Below are 16,543 nucleotides of genomic sequence, written 5' to 3'. Positions count from 1 at the left end.
AGAGAACGTTGACAGTTAACCATTCCATGTGACAGATGTCCGGTTCAGTTCTAAGCACAACAACTGAAACCAAAGTCCCCCAAAGCCCCTAGATTCATAGACAGTTTTTTCTTGATTTGCACACCAATCCACCCCACGTATCCATTTTTGATGGGACGGGCCCATAGATGAGTTCCAAGCAGCAGCAATGTCTCTCTTAGCGACCAGCAGGGCCGTACACACAAAAGCGCAATTCACTTGTGTGGCCATAAGTTCCTCCATAACACCCAGTAAAACCAGTTTAGCAGACATATGTTGCTCCTGCTCCAGCACCGCATTCAATTCATGTGTCACCTTACCACAATAAGCCTGCAGCACCAGACAAGACCACACCATGTGAAAAGATCAGCCGATTCCCTTGCACAGCGAGGGCACTGATGCATGGAGCGTAGACCCACCCAGTGCAGCCGGTCAGGCATCAGATATGCCCTGTGTAAGTAGTAGAATTGCTAATACTACTTACTTACTTACTTTACTTTATTTCGGTAAGAGAAACATACCATAAAAGTACAATACATAACAATGTATAAAAATAAATTAAAAAATGTATAAAATACACAATAAGATGAATAAAAAATAAAAAAAAATTGAAAAGGAAGTAAGACCATGAAGAGGTAGGCATAAAAGATTGTTTGCACCATCAGCACCTCTAGACCCATAAAATATCAGCTAATATCAATCTAAATCTAAAAGGCAGCCACCCAAACTTATTCATTGTCATACTAGTCTCAAGTGCCACAGATGGTTCCTAAAAATGTTTACCACAGGATAAGATATATAAACAGATAAAATCAGTTTGGAGAATTCTCTCAACAAATGAACAATTCCCAAAGACTGTTTGTGTCCAATAAAAGCAGTGCCTCAAATACAGCAAGATATCAGTTAATATCATACACCAAAAGATAATAAACGTGCATAAAAAGATCTAAATCTAAAAAGCAGCTACCCAGACATATTCTTTAGAGTCGCTAATCCGAGACGCCAAATTGATTGGAAGAATTTTGCAACCGGATAAACTATATGAACCGATGGATCAGATTTAAAAATTCTCTCGGCGTGTAAACAGTGCCTGAAGCCCATTTGTTTACATAAGGGAATGATACAAGAGGCCCTCTGTTTGCCATATGTGCGACATTGATAAAGGATATGTAAGACAGACTCTTCATTCTTACATCCCATCGGACATGACTTAGACTTATTAATAGAATTAGGCCATTTATAGGTTAAAGAACACAGAGGGAGGGCTCCTATTCTAAATCTGATGAAAAGGGCACATGCAAAAGGGGAAAGTGCTGCATCCATAAAAGGCTGAAAACTCATAATGACATTTAAACTGCAAGTAGGTATCAGACATGGACCGCGGCACGACCTCAGCCAATTGGGCAGTTTGAACTTTGAGCCAAAAAGCATCCTTCAGTGACTGCACAGCATTTTTAGGAATGGAAAGGGGATCCTTCCAAAAGGACCCCAGACCAAGAAGCGTAAAAGACCATTCAACATAATCACACCAATTGATTTTGATCTTGGGGTTGTGGCCCACCAGATTGAGGAGCCCACCTCTGAATGGAATGAGGGCATCTGATGACCATAAGCGAATTCAAAACAGAAGAGGCCTTAAGGCAGCAATGTGATTAATTGAAAAAAGATTTAAGTCCATTCGGATAGGCAAGGATGGAGTGCTAGAAGGGACTTTTAGCAACATCTTCAGAAATTGATTTTCCACCCTAACCAGATTCACCAAATTGCAATAGCCCCAAAGCTCTGCGCCGTACAAAGCCCCCACCCCCGGCTTGAGATTTATAAATTTCAAGAGCAGGGGTCACAGCAAAGCTAGGGGATTTGGTCGCAAATCTCACAATGCCACCCACCCTTTGTTTCAGACACATTAATGATTTCTGGCGATGGGCGTGCCAGAAATGTGAATCTTCTAATTTTATGCCTAGGTAATCAAAAGTGCCCACTCTTTCCAGGGAAACGCCTTCTCTTCATTTTCTGCTTTTTGTCCCCAAACACCATATATTTCGTTTTAGCTGAACTGATTTCCAAACCATGGTCCTTGCAAAATCCAAGAACCTTGCGAGCAGACATGAAAGACCCATACCTGTTCGAGAAAGTAGCAAGGTATCATCAACAAAAAGGAGGCATGGGAACTTCTGCCCGCCCATGCTGGGGGCATCACCAGGGTAATCTAAAAGGTACGGAATGCAGGCATTGATAAACAGGAGGAACAGGGTAGGCGCAAGAACGCAACCCTGCCTCACACCACGAACTGTGGAAAATGCTAGAGTCAGGTCGCCTGCCGGGCCCCATCGTACTTTGGCACAATTGCCAGAGTAAAGGTCTTTAATTATATTAATCATGGATCCTGGGACTCCAGTATTGCTCATAACCTCCCACAGCTTGGGGCGCGGGACAAGGTCAAAAGCCGATTTCAGATCAACAAAGGCCACAAATAGGTGGCCATGATCTACATCTACGACCTTCACTTTATGGTAACAAAGCGGAAGACCTGATCGATGGTACTGACCTTGTCCCTGAATCCTGCCTGCAGATGGCTTAATACCTGTTTTTTCGCTATCCAGTGTTTCAGTCTGCATAGCCGCTGAGAGCAGAATTTTTTTTGCAGATTATCTAGTAGGCTAATGGGTCTGTAATTTCCTGGAAGACTTTTCTCTCCTTTCTTATGAATAGGCACGATTATTGCCTCCTTCCATGAGTCTAGGTAAGACCTGGTGGCCAGAGCAATATTCGATAGCCTATTGATATACCGGGTCCATACGCGTAAATCTGATTTGTACAAATCCGAGGGGATGCCATCAGGTCCTGGGGCCTTCCCTGATTTTTGGGTACTAATTGTCAACTCTGTTTCTTTTAAAGTAAAGGGAGGCACCGCAGGGCAACACATTGGGGATTCTACAGAACTGATGGCAACAATTCCCGGCGGGGAGCCATACAGTTCCCTAAAATGAGTGAGCCATGTATCAGCAGCAATGTGGCATTCTGGAGTAAGTGGAAGGTCTGGGTCTCGGTGTGAAACCAAGAGCCAAAAGAGTTTGATATCACGGGTCCTGGCTGCCTCAGCCAGATCTCCCCATAGACTTTCCACATATTTGAGTTTGCATAATGTGCAAGTGGAGACGTAAGTTCTTCTCGCACTTACAATAGCTTCCCAATCCTTTGACTTTAACGCTTTAGTCAAAAGGCTCTTGGCCTCACATCATCTCTTATCGAACCATTTGCAGTTAGATGGAAGGGAAGAATTACTTTGTTTCAAAGCAGAGAAAAGCTCCTTAAGAACCCCAAAAAATACCAAATGCGAAGACATGACTTCCAGTGGGGATAATACAATATTATCATCAAAAGCTGATGTCTGGAAACTAAAACACGCAATTTATCATTTAACAGGTTGGACTTCTGGAACAAAGCCCATCTCACAGCGTGCCTATTGCTAGACAGTTTCACAAGATCATGGACATTAGAAGCAGACGGAGGTCCTGCAAAGAGAGTTCCATTAAATACAATTTGCAAAGGAGCATGATCGCTGCTAAATCGTGGACCCACTTCCACATTAATTATAGAATGCCAAACCTGAAGATCGAAAATGACATAATCCAAAATACTGCTATAGGGACCCCTAAAAAAAGTTGGTCTAGCAGGATTGTCAGCGGGGAATCGGCCGTTTCCAAAACGAAGGCCATGTGTAACTGTGAGATCTATTATTTGCGTAGCCCTGCAGGAAGAATTAGACAACGCTAATTGGCTTGAAACAAGGGGAATATTCCACACTTCGTCTTCGGCCTGTATTGTCTCGGCGTAAGCCGAGACAAGTTCGATTTGCGCATTAAGATCACCTGCAATAATAATGTGATATTTAGAACGAAAGTCGGATATAAGATTATGCAGGAGATCTATAGTGGCAGATTGATGGTTGGAGGGGCCTGGTCTGTTGTAAATGTTGATACATAACACTGGAAAACCCGAATTGGGCAATATTACTATTGCCAGAATGTCACAAGAATCTACAGCGATCTCCTTTACTTTGCCCACCTCTGTAATCTTTACCCAAGTGCATAAACCCCCTATTGCCCTGCCCATAGAAGACTGCCTTGCATTTTTAGTGAAAGAACAGAAACCTTGCCTGTACACACATTCCGTGGCCCATGTTTCCTGAAACATGCAGATACAGAAAGGTTCAATATAGACCCCCAACCAGGATCAATGAATTTACTCTTAATACCTGCCACATTCCAGGGCAAAAAAGTTCCCTGTACCATGCAGAGAACTGCAGGTGGCTTCACAAAAATCAACAGCCAATGCTTGGTTAGAATTCACAGTGGCAATACTAGATGGATCCCATAGAATATTGGGACCCAGGCTTGGCAAGGGATTTTGAGAGAGCCAGACCTGAGAATCATAACCAGCACTGGATTTACAAGGACTAGAGGAACATAGTCAATCCACATCAGAAGTGTCCCGTTGAGGTGCAAAGACACTTGCACTAACACATTTAGACACAGGAATAAGTGGCGGACCAGAAGAGGCAACAGAATCAATTACATTAGATGGAATCAGCTTGTCCATGCTTGAGCGAGAGGACAGGCTCTTGGTTCCCAAAGCAGGCAAGCTGTCACTAAAAAATATATCAGGTTCCTTCTTTCTCAAACTACGTGCTTCCATCTGGAGGAGGCCCAAGACTAAAGAAGGGCTTACAAGATTGAGTTTAATAATGTCTCGCCCACTAAAGCGACCACGCAACTGTGAAGCGGATACAATATCTGAGTGGATAATTGAGCCACAGCCTCTGACATAACGGATCCAATGCGAAGCCTTGTTGATTAAAGGAGTATCTTCCCTCATTTGAGCTGTAAGGGGGGGAACGTTGCACATGTAGATACAATTTCGATTAAACGTATAGGTTGAGTGGCCAGAGCCTGCTATAGGAACCACAATCCGGTCGATAGTGAGAGGAGAGGAGATAGGTTTTGCCAAAAGAGGAACAGGGTAGTTGCCATGATGCAACCTGTGGTTAGAAGTCTGGGCAGCCTCAAAAGTCGTTAATAGATCAGCAGGCAAAGGAACAGAGACCGTTGGATGGGTAGATTGCAATAGCGCTGAGTTCGAAACGCACTGGGGATTTGGTTCAGATTTTTTAAGAAGCTTAAGGACTTCAAGCAATAGACACTTCAGCTCCCCTACTTCACGCTTTAAACTAGAGACTAAGGCTGGAATATCTTCTCTAAGAGAATCTCGGTTAGAAAGCGCAGGGATCAAAAGAAACTGTTTCGTGCTGGCCGAGTCCAGATACTCCAAGGCAGAAAAACGATTTGAGCAGGAAATCCCATGGAGAGTAGAGACTGTGGCTATAGCTTCCAAGTTAGATACAGAGTCAAGCAAAGGTGAAGGGTTAGGCGTGCAAGGCGGGCTTAAGGGAGCAACAGCTTGGACTGGAATTTTCACGGGCAGGGCATCAGTAGAGGAGTTGGATCCTGATGATAGATACGGCAATAAAGTCCCGGGTTTCAGCCGCTTCCGAGCATTGCTCTCTTTATCCTTAAGAATTGACTCCACTTCTTCAGTTAAATTATCAATTTCTCTGGACACACAATTGGTATGAGGCTGCGTTGTTTTGCTAGGTTTGCTAGGTTTGGGAATTTTGGTTTTACCAGAGCCTGAATCTGGGCTGGATCTCCCCTTACGTTTCCCCATTCTGAGAAATAGAGGGGCTCAACACCAGTATGGAAGCAACAAGGAAAATGAACACAAGTATATCAAGGTAACTTCAACCGTACCTTAGGTTCCAAAGGGAGGTGCCAAAAACAGATGCTGATGGCCACAGCAAGACGAGCAATAATCGATAGAGCACGGCAGTTGGGCCAATATTCCTTGACTCTCTTAAAAAACAGTCACCACCAAGTAGCAAATATCAAAGTGTATGGCCCAGCCCAGTCTCTTCCGGTTGCTGACGGGTGCAGGACGGGCCCGCCCTTGGCCCGGGCTTTGCCCGGGCGCCTCCTGCAAAGCAGGTGCTCGTTGCAGGTTTAAAGGGGCCTGGTCCCGCCACCCACAGTCAGCTGGTGCTCCCGAGGTTCGGCATCAGAATGCGCGACCCGCGAAGCGGGCACGCGTTGCAGGTTTAAAGGGGCCTGGTCCCGCCCCCACAGTCAACTGGTGCTCCCGAGGTTCGGTGTCAGAATGCGTGACCCGCAAAGCGCCCTTGGCGTTTGGCTTTTGGTGATTCATGAATTTTTTGATTCAATGAACGTTTTCGTTTTCCACAATGATCTGCTCTTCTGAAAGAATAAATTGAGTTATACTCACTCATGAGTTCCTGTGCGTCAGCGAAATTTATCAGAATACTTTGGCACCAGATATGTAATATGGACCAGGAAACATTTACCTAAACACTGAGTATCGATACACGAGTGCCGTGACAATTTGTTCTTTTCGCTATTAATCAGAGATATCGGTCTATAGTCAGCACAATGTTGCGACTGGGGCTGGGTTTTAGGAAGCACCACAATAGTGGCAAAGTCCAGCCCTTCCGAGAAGCAGCCCTGGTGATCCACCTCCGCATATAACACCTAAAGGCATGATACTAGATCTTCCTGTAAAACCTTATAATATTCTGAAGGAAAACCATCAGCTCCCAGGGTGTTACCCTTCCCCAGCGCAGAGATGGTCTCCCCTATTTCCTTTTCCCTAAGAGTTTCATCAAGCTGCTGCACCTTCATCAGAGGCAGCCTGGGTAAGGGGACATCTTCCAGGAGCTGAAGGCCACAGGCAGGAGCGATCGCTGCCGAAGCTCGATAGAGTGGCCTGTGATACTGGGCAAAAGCGTCGGCTATATCTTCATGCCGGGAGACGCGGACCTCCTGGTCCTTGTTGATTTCAGGAATGATCCTAGAAGCATGTTGTAGGGATGTCAGCCAGTATAGCAACTTTCCTGATTTATCCCCCCAGCCTAAGACTCAGGCCATGGATGCCCGCCAGAGGTGTTTTGCCACTTCCAGAGATTGGTCTTGGATTTCCTCATGGATCAGTAGGAGTTGCCTAGTTATCCATTCGTTGGGCTGCGCAGCCTGTTCAGCTTCTAGGCTTGTGGCCCGTGTCTCCAACTGCTCAACATGAAGTATCTCGGAACACTCCTGAGCTCAGACAAGGCCCCTAGCCGTTCCCCGCAGGACCGCCTTGCCAGCAGCCCACAAGACTCCAGGGGATGTTACCGACCCTTCGTTAAGAACAAAGTATTCTCGAAGAGCCTGTTGCAACTGCTTAACATAGGCCCGGTCCTGCAGGTACCATGTGTTCAGTCGCCACATAGGACGAACTGATGATTGTGTATATCCCACTACAAGTCGAAGGGGTGCATGGTCGAAGATTCCATGTACTAAGATTTTAATATGAGCAAGGTAGCTACAATCTGTGCTCGGCAGAAGCACAAGGTCAATCCTAGATTGCGTGCCATGGGCCACTGAGGTATGTGTTAATTGCTGAAGCTGCAGGAGCCGCACTCACCATGCATTGCAGAGTCCTGCAGAAGTCAACCACCCAGTGAGCTCCTCTGCCATTGCCTGCCTGTTGGCTGAGGGCGGGCCGCTCGCATCCGCTGCAGGTTTTGGGGCCGCATTAAAATCCCCTCCCAGTATGGTAAGTCCCGGGGGCAGGTCTAAGAGTAACTTAGTCAGGTCATTGAGAGTTCCATGCACCATAGTCGGCGGGGTGTAAACACTAACAACATTGATCGTGATGCCCTCGACCTTCCCAGTAATGGTCACATAAAGCCCTTGTCGATCCCTCCACACCTGGATTATCGTTATGTGAAATGAGCGGTGCAGCCGTATTGCCACCCTCCGTAATCCACGTGTTAACCCTGCGTGATTTACTCTGTCAAATCCCTTGCGGGCTAGAAAAGGACACTGGTCTCCCAGGAGATGTGTCTCGTGCAAAAGGAGGATGTCAGGCCGGTGCCTGCATATGAAGGTAAACACGGCGGTGCGCTTAATTTTCTCTAGGAGACCATTAACATTGCACAAGATAACCGGTCCCATTAGTGTGAACAGTTTTGTCCACAGTGACATGGTTTCTGAACCGTGTCCTGGTGCCCCCGGGGTCCCCACTCTCATCTCCGCCCGGCCAGCACCCAGTGAGCAGCGATGCTCTGTCAATTAGCATATTGGACCCCACCCACTGAGCAGCAGCTAATAAGAACACATAAACAATCACATCAGTGAACAATAACAAACACCTTAATGCTAGGTCTGAACTCCCATACCCCCCAACTCCCTCCCCACCCCATACTTCCCCCCAGAAGCGTTTGTCACCCTTATATATCATCTCACTCCCAAACACATGGAGTTGGAAACACCAATTGGTTGAGCAATAGTGGACCCCTCCATTTTGTCGGATCAAAGAACGTTAAATAACAAGCAGCCTCATTATGGTAAAGCATCCAACAGTGTGGGCATCACCCCACCGCTATTTCTTTTTAACTTGCAGTCAGTGCGCTGGACTTCGGGACAGATCGGAGTCCTCCAATGTCTCCAAGTGAGCCTGCGCGGATCCCTGCAGCCCTGTAACCCCTTAGACTTGCCATCATCAGTTGTCCCAACAGTTCCTTGGATGGGGTTTCCATGGGGGAGCCTGAGCGAGAGCCGTGGCGCACTCTACGCTTCCTCGAGCGCGTCCTTTGGCGGAGGCCTGATGGCCGTTTCTGCTGGTTGGTTATCGACATTCTGTCCTGGACTTGCTGTTGTCTCTCACTGGTTGGGCTGATCTGTACCTCCTCTGTCATCCAAGTCCACGCCTTAGGTGGTTGCTCAAAAAAGTGAGTCTTGTTACTGTGTACCACTCGGAGTTTTGCTGGGAATAGAAGGCAGTATGTTATGTCCATCGCTCTAATTTTCTGCTTTACTTCGAAAAAGAAGCAATGTTGCAGTTGTAAATCCTTTGTTTAGTCTGTAAAAAGAAGGACCTTTGCCCCGATACAGAATAGATCCCCCTTGGCGCACATCTGGGAGGCGAGCCCGGTGGAGGCCTGGACTGCAGAGCCCTGTGGGCCCGTTTAATCGTGAACCAAGGAGTGAGACAGTCCCCCGGCATCCAGGAGAGGAACCAGTCCTTCAGGAAGGTTGCCAGGGATGATGTCGCAGTGTTCTCTGGAAGGCCCACAATACGAGAATTGTTACGCTTGGACCTATTTTCAGCATCTTCAGCCCTCCAGTATAGTTCTGACATGCGAGCCAATAATGGAGATACTTGCATCTTCAGGGCAGTCTGGTCATCTTCCACTGTGAATTTCCTTGATTCTGCCTCCTTAATTCGGGCTGTTGCATTGCGGAGATCTTGACGTACCAGGGCCACATCCACTCTTACACCCCCGATCTTGCTTCTACAGCCATTTGAGATGCCTGAATTGCTTGAAGGATTGCTGCCAGGTCTCTGGATGCAGCCAGTGGACAGTCACCGCCACCCAGGGATCGGTCTTCAACTCGGAACCCACCAGAGCCTGTAGTAAATTGGTCTATGCGCATCTGCGCCGAGGGTTGTCATGTCGATTTGTCCTTGCCAATTGCCTCCCTCCAAGATCCAGCAGTTGGTTAAGACACCCTGAGCGGAGTACACAGAGGGCCCCGCAAGCCCTCTATGCGGGTTCACAAAGTCACCAGAGCTGCCGTCCAAGGCCACAGCTCGTATGCAAAATTAATTCTTCATCTCAGGACAGCAGGGCCAATGCAAGGATCATGGGGTCATTATTCAATCATCCAGTCACGTTTATTACTAACCGAGGTGACTCAGTGTTGAAAATTGGGAGTCCATACGCCTTCATTCGATCCGCTCAGCTCACCCACAGTCAGTCTGTCTGATCCCCCTCCGCTCCCCCGGCTGTGCACCACTTCTCCCTAATTCCAGTGAGCCCCAGTCCTCGTCGGGACCCATAGAAACCGCAATGGGGGGTGAGGGGAAGACGAACATTTGCAACCTCTCACATGTCCTAAGCCACTCGCTGCAGGTCCCTCTACTCACCTCTGATACGTCCAATCCGGTCACCTGGGCCGGCAGGGAAGGGGCCCAGGACACTGCTTCCTAGACACTGAGGCGAGCGGCGCTCTACTGCTTTGCCGCACAGGTTGTCTCTCCGTCCGCTGCACAGCACCGCCACCTGCAGCTGACCAGATGGCCGGGTCACCGCCCTGGGGCCCAAAGCCACTCAGGCCCTTTCCAGTCTTACCCCACATCGCCTCCCGTGGCGACCGCGCCAGTCGGTGGCTCCTCCTGCTGCCACTCCCCACTATGTCTCTTTGGCGGTCACCCGCTTCTCTCCCGGACAGCCAAGACGAGCAGCGCCTTTCTTCTGTGCTGCGGAGGCTGTCTCTCAATCCCTTTGTACAGCACTGTCACCTGTCGCTCACTGGCTGGCTGGGCTGTGGCTCCGCAGCCCCAGCCCCTAGGCCCTCGGGCCCTTGCTGCTGCAGGACTCTGGCCCGACCCAGCACCACCTCCCGCGGTGGCCGCACTGGCGGTGGCTCCTCCTGCTGTCACTGCTCTGCCACACCTCTCTGGGGTCACCCACCTCTTCCCCAGGCTGCCGCCGACCGGGCCAGATGCCGGGCTGCCCTCCGCCGCAGGCCTCTCTCCACCCGCCGACGCTGCTAGTTGGGGAGTCTGCATTTTAAGGGAAGACCACCCCAGGTAAACAGCACCACGCAGCCGAGTCGCGGGACCCAGAAACTCCTCTTGTGCCTCCATGGGGGTCAGGAGAGCCCCAGGAACCAGTGTTGCCACCGATGGAGGCGGATTATGTGCACTGGAGGTGGATGACGGAGGGGTCTGGAGCACTACAAGAGTGCGACCGCCATCTTTAAGCCTTGGCCACGCCCTTCCCCCAGGATCAAGAGTTTTACTGTTCCTGCAATTAGGTCCTCAGCTGGGCATTCATCAAGTGGGCTACTTGCCTCGGTGAGCACCACTTTCCTGCTCTGTAGAAGAACTTCAAACAGAACAAATGGATATCCAAGAGATAATACTTTTTTCCCTAAGGTTAAGGCTGCTATTCAGATTCTTATTATATCATCATGACAGGCCATTTCAACCTTACTTACGAACCCAATGGTATCACACAGGAGTTGTGCCACAAGGAACATATGGTATAGGGAATTCCTGTACTAACCTCTGCAGTAAAGAGGAACCTTACAAGAACAGTCCTCCAAGTGGTAGACCTTACCATAGTCCATGGCTTGAGAGCCTGTAATGATAATTTAACCTGTGGTGACAGTCCTGCTCCCACATTAAAAAGATGGTCATACGCAAGTTTAATTGACTACATTATCTTAGATGTCAAGTTGTAGAGGTTGATGAAGGACATGGAAATACTAATGAGGGATTTGAGCAACCATAATCCCCTAATTCTACCTATGAAGGAGTTGGTCTTTCATGTTCCATCTCCATCTTCTTAGCACTATGACCAACAATTGCAGGTCACGAACAACCGCAGAAATGTAAAGTGGGATGCAGTGTGTTCTTTCCTTAAAGAGCTCTTGATAAGTACACAACCATTGCCATGCACATAGAGATTATGCTTGACAACTGGTGGAACAAAGAAGTGATCGTATTTAAGCACACTAGATTATTTGAAAAGCTAAAAAATCTATTTCTTAAAGAATCCACAAAGCCCCTTGCATGGGTGGTTCATACGGCAATGTCGAGAGGCAAAGAGGAATCTCCTTAGAACGCTCAAAAAAGGAGGAAGCAAAGAGATAAAGGCACACAGAGCATACTATTGGCATTCAACAATGCAAGCCAAAGCCACATTTGAGTACAACAAGTGGAATGATATATTAGAAGAAGCTTCCAATAACTACTTTTTTGATGAATTGTAACTGCAAATGGAGGGAATTTGGGGTAGCCAGCTGAGTCATTTATTTTACCCTTTGAGTGGACCACCCAAATTTGGAACCTCTACTCTTGTGCTTATGAAATTGATCTGGTCACTTCTACCTTGGAGGCAAACACAAATTCTAAATTGCCCTTGTCTTTACCATAGCAGAGACCACCCGTGCAGTAGCCTCATTTAAGTGCGGGAAAACTCCTGAGCTAGATAAGATCTCCGCAGATCTCTTCAATTTTGATCCTAACTTGTGGGAACATTATATTAATTCAGTCACAAATGCAATTTCAGCAGGGACAGTTATGCACACAACTTGAAAAGGGATGGAGATTCCTTAAGATTCCTCAAGAAAGGAAATCCAAGTACCCTTTCTAATTATTGGCAATCAGTCTCTTAGGCAGCCTGCAAAACGTCTTCAGTAAACACGTTCCGGAGGGACTTTTGGACTGGATCAATGACATGATAAATGACATCCAACCTGTAGGCAGGATTCAGATATTAGGCTAGTCCAATTGACCAGTTCTTCTGTTTCCTTTTAGAAAAGTGGAAGACTGTAGATACTGGATGGGGAGAACTTTTTATAGCCTTCATTAATCTCTATGCAGCCTTTGATCTGGTACCCAGGAAGAAGTTATGGAAGGTTTTATGCTAGATGGTGATGCCCTACAACTTGTTAAACATCATTATGCACCTCCACAAGGGAAACACTAGGATTCAATGTGGCACAAGAAGAGTAATAATGCCTGCAATTGCCAATGGGAGTGTGCTAGGGCTGTGTCCTGGCTCCCACTCTTTTTCCCCTTTAAATAAATAATTGTGTCATGTTTATGATTAATTGCATCAGTGATTCCCCCAGTCTTGCAGGTCAGAAAAAGCAATTATTTTGTCTAAAACCAGGACAGGACTCCAAAACCTTGTGGACAAATTTATCTTTGAATATGATCTTGCACTAAATGTTTCCAAGAAAAAACAAATGACGTATTCAAGGAAGAAAAGGGCGAAGGGTATGGTAACTGTGGGTGTCGAAGTATTGGAAAGGGTCAGTGAAATTTATTATTTGTGGATTCGTGTGGCTGAGTCTGGCAGTTTGAACCTCCAGACCACCAAACGTTGCACCCCTTGCACTATAGTCTTAGGTTTGCTAAAAAGGCTGCATGGTTACCAGTCCTTCCTGCAAGATCTATAAGTCCTAAGCTAGGGATGTGGCAGTTTAAGGGGCTGACTTTGGAGACACTATTACATGGGCCCCAGGGAAAATAACATCATTATAATGCTCACTTGTCTAGGTATGAGAACACACCTGGTGCCATTGGATCTCAGCTTAAGCTTAAGTTAAAAGATCATGGAATGACTTAGGCCTAGCCAACTTTTAGAAGGATCCATTAACCATAAAGGCCTCTGCAGGTGTTGTGGTTAAAATGAGATAATGGGAGAGAGTTGCTGTACAGAAGGAATCGTGTATCCTCACAGGTCGCCTCTCAAGAAGTTTTTTACTAAATAAATCTATACCAAATGCAGGGACATTATTAAATTTTATTTGACCTCTACTCGTGCGCACATTGTTCTTAGAGTTTAGGTACGGCACTCTCCAGTTGCTACTCATACTTCATTGTGGGACTCTGCTGAGCCTGGGCCTTCTCAGTGCCACACACGCATGCTAATGGGTGAAACTGATGAACACTTTTTGTTCTTCTGTCCCAAATATGTCAAACCTAGAGCAAGGTGGATTGCACCCCTATGTTGTCATTTGAGTCTAAGAAATCCAGTTCAAGCCTACAGGATGTGCAAAAGAGATCCCTCACCTGTGATTGTGGTGGCTGTATCAAAGTTTTTATATACAGCATGCCTCATCAGACAAAAACTGTTAGATTAACTGCAACTACTGTGTGTGTATTTAAATTATTTAATAAGATTATTAATGGGATTCAAAATTTCAAAATGTTATCCTCTTAATCCTTATATTTGTGGGATTTTAGATTGTATATTTGGATAAATTATTATTATTTACCTATGTGCTGCCATGTTTGATGATTAAATCATATTTTTGACCTATCTAACAAACTTTGACTTTTATTTTGACTAGTTATAGTTTACTGAACTAAGGATAACGTGTGTCACTGCCATGGATTGTTTATGACCTCACGTATTACATTACTCATGATATGCTAAATAACATCATTGATGATAACCCTGATTATATTGTACAATCATTATAATCCCATCCTCTGGGATTTGAGGCCTTGAAGTAATTCAGCATGCTACACCTGTAGAAAATGTTCTATTCACCTTAAAGGGATTACCCTCTTAAACACTTCACATAACCCACAATTTTTAAGTCAAGAGTTTTACAGGTCTACATTACAATACGAGTATGGAACCTGCTCTCTGGTTTTCTATATTGGACAGCTAAGCATGCCACAGTCAAAATAGCTTTTTGAGCCTTGTTACTGTAAAGACATGGTAATATTAATTTTGTATCTGCACCTCTTTTTCTTTTATATACCATGTGCCCTGCCTTATACGCTCCAAGGCCTACATAGATGTGACTAATTGCTATTTAAAAATGAGGTCTCACCTGTTAAAGACGTTATTTGGACAAGTCACACAGAAGGTTTTGCTCCCTGCACCAGTCAAGCTACACAGATAGCTGATCATACAATAATAGCTATGGCATATTGTTCGCACAGCTAATGCATGTGTAACCGTTGGGGTAAATAAAGTCCAGAAAGGAGCTGAAGAAGTCCCTTAAGATGGTGCTCACCTGGTACTAGCAACCTACCACCAAGCTGAATAGTCTGTCTCAAGATGAAATCCCAGTACAGTATATTCTGTAAAGAAGAGGTGCAGAAGTACTTAAGAAAGTTCTACTGTTGTTAAGACAACCGTGATAGGTCAACAGTAAAAGTAAGCAACAATTTGAGAACCTTCTTGAGTTTATTCTTCTTTGAGTCTTCATTAAATCAGTACAGTGGGCCAGATGTATTACCATTAAAGATTGTGACACGCAATTTGCTTTTTTTGCGAGTTGCAATCTCTAATGTACAACAGTGTCTCAGACACTGTTTAGGATTCACTAACAGGTCATTAATATTCATGAGGCAGATTGCAATTTGTGACCCATTTGGGAATGACTGCATTCACAGGGATGGTGGCCTGCTGGGGTCAGCAGACCACCATGTTTGTGACTGCTTTTTAAATAAAGTAGTCTTTTTTTTGTAATTGGGGGTCATTTTACCTAAACGAAAATGGGATGAATTTCAAAATGAAAAATGTAATGTTCAAGTGTCATTTTTTAAGAATAGTCACCACTGCCTGCTCTGAAAAATTGTTGGTGCCTCCATTCACAAAGGGGAAGGGGTCCCTTGGGGACTCCTTCCCATTTGCAAAAGAGTTTCCACCAATTAGAAATTGGTGGTAACTGCGATTGTTTTGCGACTGCATTCCTAGTTGCAAAACAATCATACATCCCCCTATGACTTGTATTAGGAAAGAAAACCCTTGGCATTCCCCTTCCTAATAGCGAGCAAGAATCCCTATTTTGTGAATCGGTAAAACGTTTCCATTTCGCAAAATAGGGATAAGACATGGTACAAGGACATTTTGTGGTTGTACACAGCAATATTGTGGTTTCCGATCCCAAAATTGCTTTGTATATCTGGCCCAATATCTCTTCCAAAGGCAGCCGACACATGTTTCGTCTACAAAACTATTTCAAAACTGCAAAAAAACATACATATAAAACTACAATTAGCAAAAACCTATGATGACAACACCTTAACAACCCAAAAGGGATTGACCTATGGTTAGAGAAATGTCTAATGGGTGAGATCACCTGGGCAGATACGGTATCCGAAAGACAAGTGAGCGCGAATGTGCTTAGTCAAAGTCTACCTCATCCATTGCAAAAGAAATGTTAGAAACAAGGGAACAGAAACAGGGAAATTGTGAAAAAAGAAGAGGACAGGAAAAATCATGTGCAAAAGCTGTATCACATTTAGTAGTTTGTAATAAAAGAAAATCACCATGTGAAGCCCGTTTATTCATGTCCCACACAAAAAGGATGTAATATCTGTGTGCAAGTGGTGCATAATACCCAGTTGGTGTGTATATTTGAACAAGCATATTCATACATATCTCTTCGATGTATTATTCTTGAGGCCAAAAAGAATATCTGTAGAAGAAAGGCATAAGGAAGATTTTTAAGTACTATCAAAAAGTGGGAAGTACTGTCAAAAACATGTAGTATGTTTTTATAGGCATCATCAAGCATCACAGCAAAAAGAACACCTGTGATTCCTCACCTATGTACTATCCCAAGAAGGACATGTAAAACGTAATAATACATCCTACCTTTTACTTAGATAGCACCCTGCCCTGTGGGCTACCTAGGGCCTTCCTTAAGGGGTGATGTATATGTAATACAAGGGGAATTTTAGATTTGGCAAGTAGTTCTAAATCCCAAGTCTAAGTGGCAGTAAACTGCACACACAGGTCCGGAATAGCAGGCCTACGACTGGGTTAAGGAGCTACTTATGTGGGTGGCCCAATCAGTGGGGCAGGCCCACCAGTGGCATTTATATTCCAAGCCCTGGACACATGTAGTGCACTTTACTAGTGACT

This window comes from Pleurodeles waltl, chromosome 2_2 (genome assembly GCF_031143425.1).
Source record: "Pleurodeles waltl isolate 20211129_DDA chromosome 2_2, aPleWal1.hap1.20221129, whole genome shotgun sequence".
Lineage (NCBI taxonomy): Eukaryota > Metazoa > Chordata > Amphibia > Caudata > Salamandridae > Pleurodeles > Pleurodeles waltl.
Note: the sequence above shows the minus strand (reverse complement) of the source record.